At 43.3% G+C, this 5,179-nt stretch overlaps 1 protein-coding gene across 2 annotated transcripts in view; it reads right to left on the reverse strand.

Annotated features, from left to right (window-relative positions):
* Positions 1-5,179, reverse strand: part of Galnt17 (polypeptide N-acetylgalactosaminyltransferase 17) — a 440,346-nt gene that overhangs the window by 119,347 nt on the left and 315,820 nt on the right. The window lies entirely within an intron of this gene.

Genomic DNA, 5,179 nt, shown 5'->3' on the forward strand with positions numbered 1-5,179 from the left:
TCCTCCCAGTTATCTTGCTGTTGCCCTGGGTCATGGAGATCCTGCAGCTTGGGGTCAACAGGACTGGCCTTTCATATGACCCAACTGTTTGCAGATGATAGTATTTTGGGGCAAGCCAATTCAGAGCCCTGGTACTGGGCCTAGGTGGTAGCTGAGCCGGTCAGCCCACCAGCTCTCCTTTATCTGCAGCACCAGGGCAAGCTCTCCAGCACTGCTTTGGCTAGACCACCCATTGACGTGAAGCAGGGTCAGCTCTCCTGCTCTCGTGCCTTCAGCAGGCTCATCCACACCCATGCCTCCAGCTCCAGCTCCACTGTACTGCCCAGTCAAGGCACGTGGCTCCCTCTCTGAAGTGCTACAGACTTTGTGGGGTTAGGACAGCTCTCCAGCTCTCATACCCTTGGGGCTATTTCACCTGTGCCTCTGCCATCAGGGCCAGCTCCACTGGGCTGCCGAGGCAAGGTTCAGGACCTGTTTGCTTTGAGTGCTTCAGCCAATGAGGGCAAAGGAATAGCTCTCTTGATCCAGCTCTCCCAATCAGCGCAGGGGCAGGGGGAAGCATCACCCAGCACCCACACCACCTCGCTGGAGATGAGAGGCAGGTGTACTGGTTAGTGAGCAGGGAAGACTCATCCTAAGTGGAGGGAGTACTATTGCATGGGCTGGGACTCAGAACTTAATAAAAAGCGGGGAGGGGGGAGGAGAAAGCTAACAGAATGCTGCACCCCTGTTTCTGCCTCCATGTCTACTGAGACATGACCGAGCATAATCCTGCTATCACTGTTGGGAACCATGCATACCACCACAATGGGCAAGATCCTCTCAAACCATGAGCCAGAATTAATGTTACTACATCCAATTACTCTCTCAAACATATTTAGTCACAGCAATAATAAAACAACCAACACAGTGGTGCATGCCTGTCTACCAGGCTGTTGGACAGATAAAGGAGGTCATGGAAGTCATGAGTTTAAGCTCAGATTTTGATGGAAACAGCAAAAACTCCATCTCAAGCAAGAAGAATAAAAATCTGGAAAAAAGCCAGGCAATGGTGGTGCATGCCTTTAATCCTAGCACTTGGGAGACAGAGACAGTCGGACTTCTGAGTTGGAGGCTAGCCTGGTCTACAGAGTAAGTTCCAGGACAGCCAGAGCTATACAGAGAAACTCTGTCTTGAAAATCCAAAAAAAAAAAAAAAATCTGGAAAAAAGATAATAAGTTGTTTATAGTGAACAGCATTTGTAGAGACAGCATTTCTTGTTATTACACCCCCCTAAAAAATAATACAGAGTTCTAATCATTCATATAGCATGCAGGTGGAATTAGAGTTGATTTAGAGACCATCTAAAGTATACAGGGTAGATGCGGACATTTCTTTAACTTTCTTTTTCATCAAATAGAATCTTGCTTCATAGCTCAAGTTAAACTTGAACTCATGATCCTGCTGTCTATGCATCCATGAGTGTGATGGATGTGTGCTGCCACACCTGTCGGTACTGAGGCTCTATGCAGAACTGACCATTTCACACAGTGGTCATGAACATCCATATATCTGGGCACCTCATCTATAGCTACTGAGGGGTTACTACATAATTTCCTATGGTGACCTTAATCCCTTTCCAAAATATATCTCCTTACTTTAAAATGTTTTGTCTTGGGGGCTTGGCAGAGGGTTCAGTCACATCCATGAGGAGCTGCATTTGATTGTAAGAACTCAAGTGAATAATGTAGACAAAGAATGGTAGTATAATACAACCTAGAATATGCAAAGTTCATGGAAGCAACATTTCTGAATCTGAGAGATTCATTTTGGTGCTGTGAATAGAGGTAGTATATGGGTTGAGCCTAGATGTGATGGTTTGAATAACAATGGTCCTCGTAGTGCCACAGGGAGCAGCACTATCAGGAGATGCTGTCTTGTTGGAGAGGAGAGGCCTTGTTGGAAGAAGTGTGTCATGGGCCAGTTTGAGATCTCATAAACTTAAGCCAGGCCTAGTGTTTCATTGTTTCTTCCTGCTGCCTGTGGGTCCAGTTGTAGAACTCTCAGGTCCTTCCCCAGCCTCATGTCTGCCTGCATGCTGCCCTGATTCCTGCCATGATGATAATGGACTAAACCTATGAAACTGTAAGCCAAACCCAATTAAATGTTTCTCCTTTATATAGGAGTTGCTGTGGTCATGGTGTCTCTTCACAGAAATAGAAACCCTACAATACTAGGGCATCATTAACCAGGCAAAAATGGAGTTAGGGGAGAATGAATATTCTTGGCCAGTGGAGAATGTGCATGGTATATACAGAGCATAGAAAGTAACCAGAGGGTTAGGACATGTCCAAAGCATACAAAGTAACTCAAGAAGACATGGCTTGTTCAGAAAATACAGAGTGACCTGAGAGATCATGGTGGGTCTAGAGCATATAAAATAATCCAAGAGGACAGGTATATCCAGAGGACACTAAATAGCAACCTAAAAGGATATGGTGTGTCCAGATCTTACAGAATGACCCAGGGGATAGTGATGTACCCAAGCATAGAGAGTAACTCAAGGTGATATATCACACCCAGAGCATGAGTAGCTCATGATAGACATCGAGTGTCCAGAGCCACATGATATGCCCAGAACATACAGAGTAGCCTAAGGGGACATAATGTATTCCAAGGGAACATGGTATATCCAGAGCATATAGAGTAACCAAAGAGGACATGATCATACTGCCCTTGTTTTAAGGAGGGAGAGAAGACAGGGTTGAGCATGTAGCATCAATGTATGAAACATCTTGTGCTACTAAGTACTAGTGTAACTAATCCCTTGTCATCCCCTAATCATTGAAGGGTGAATTTCTTTTTATAATATGTATCATCTACCACATAGATGATACATATTTACCACATTTTAATTTATTGTGTGTGTGTATGACATGTTTGTGAGAGAGTATATGTTCCAAAGAACATATTTGGAGGTCAGAGGAATGGAAATTGGTTCTCTCCTACCACATTGGTCTGGGGATCACATTCAGGTCATCAGATTTGGTGGCAGGCATCTCTACCCACTGAGCCATCTTGCCAGTCTGTAGAACAAAATTTTCTATCTTTCTACTCCTTATTAAATAAGGAGCATCTCAAAGCTTAAGACTCACCCTTTCTGTTCCCACTTACGAGTTCTGTGCCTGGAGAAAAAGTGGGAACCTGAGACAAAAGGCCCTCTAGTGTAGCAGGCTATCAGAAACCCAGGTAAACATTGCTATTAATGATGATTAGCCTCCAGTGTTATCTCTGTGAAAAAAGAGCTTAAAGAGGTGAGCAGCCGCTAAAACTGATAAACAATCTCCCTGGCTATGAACACTCACTGATGTTTGGTCTTTAATCTTTGAGAGCTAAGTGCCCAAATAGACCGATTGTTAACACAACCAGTCGAGTCATAAAATGAGTTGCTACACTGAATTCATTGATTTTTATTGCTAAACAAGCTCTGATAATGGCCTGACTGGGGTGTTAAAGAGACACAGCTATGGTGTTACAGTACATGGAGTAAAAAAAAAAAATTCCAACTGTTGAAAATTAAATGCATCTATTTCTACGAATTAGATTACCTTGGGGGAGATCAACCTCAGGTGCTGAAATATTCAACATTTACTAACTTGCAGTCAAATTGCTAAGTGGCCCTGTTGGGTCTCGATGCTTGTCCCAGAAATGACATCTGTCTTCCTAATAAACAGATATGATGAGATCATGACCACAGGATTGAGATTACATGCTTGCCTCGATTCCCAACACAGATGTTTGATGTGAATTCTAGAGACAAAGACAGCAATCTTATGTCCTGGCCACAGGTCAGAAAGGAACTTGACCAGATGGGTTGGCTTTGTTTGACCAATCATGCTTATGAAAGAGCTCACCAGTCTTCAAACATAATTTATATGAATGCTTCACTCTGTGGTGAGAGTGTTTAGAATTGGGGGAGGGGAGTTTAGAGATGACCCTGGTAACTGCTGTTGTGTATCCTAGCTAGTGTGAACTATCAGTTCATCCTAGAGTCAGATTGGCCTGTGGTCATGTCTGCAGGGAACTGTCTAGTTTGTAACTGATATAGGAGGATCTATTGCACTGTGGGCAGCTAGATTCCCTGGGCTGCTAGGCTGTGTAAGAAAGCTAGCTAAGTGTGAGCCTAAGAACAAGCAAGAAAGCAATCCATGGTTTCTCTTCCAGTTCTTGTTTCCTGCCTTGACTGCCTTCAATGATGAACTGTAGCTTGGAAATAAACTGTTTTGCCCCCACTCCCAAGTTGCTGTTGGTCAAAGTTTGTTTGTTTGTCTGTTATCATAGCAAAAGAAAGAAAACTAGAACATCATGCAAGCATGAGGATCTAATTTCACCCCTCCAACCTAGAACCCGTGTTTTCCAAGAAAACAAAACAAAATTAACTTAAACGGTGTGATAAATGGTTGCAATCCCAGTATTGGGGAGGCAGAGACAGGCAGATGCCTGGGGCTTAGTTTCCGGTACCAGTGAGAGACTTTGTCTCAAAAAAACAAGGTGGTAAGCACTTGAGGCAAGCAGCAAAGGTTATCCTCTGGCTTCTACCTTCATACACACATGTGGATATGTACAAGTACACATATGTACCTGAAAATGCATGAATATGTGCAAACAGAGACATACAGAGATGCAGAACATAGAAGGAAATATATCAGATCTTCCGTGACTGTCCAGAAAACACAAACCCGTGTTAGTGTTTTAGACAAAGGGACAGTAGAATCAGAATGATAGATACTAGACACACAGGTTAAGTCACAAGGGATATATCTCTAAATATCCTGATTTTTGAGTGCTGAGTAAAAGAGAAATTTGAGAGTGTCTCACATTTTTTCCCTCATATGGGTTGTGGATAGAGGTAACAGGCACATTTTGCCTGGTCAGTTCCTGAAGTGAAAAGCTTAGAGTCATCCACACATAAACAGGGAAAGCAGAGACCTGTGAGTGCAAATGGTGCTTTTGCTAGGAGATTGTACACAGGAGTCCTGAGAACTCCTGTAGATATGACTGTGCCGGTTGTATTATCATCTTGACATAAACTAAGTCACCTGGATTGGGTTAGGAATTTTATGTGGGAATCTTGATTGAGGGATTTCTCCCCTATCTGACTGGCCTGTGGACAGGACTGTAGGTCTTTTTTTTTTTTTT

The sequence above is a fragment of the Mastomys coucha genome, unplaced genomic scaffold (genome assembly GCF_008632895.1).
Source record: "Mastomys coucha isolate ucsf_1 unplaced genomic scaffold, UCSF_Mcou_1 pScaffold22, whole genome shotgun sequence".
Classification (NCBI taxonomy): Eukaryota; Metazoa; Chordata; class Mammalia; order Rodentia; family Muridae; genus Mastomys; species Mastomys coucha.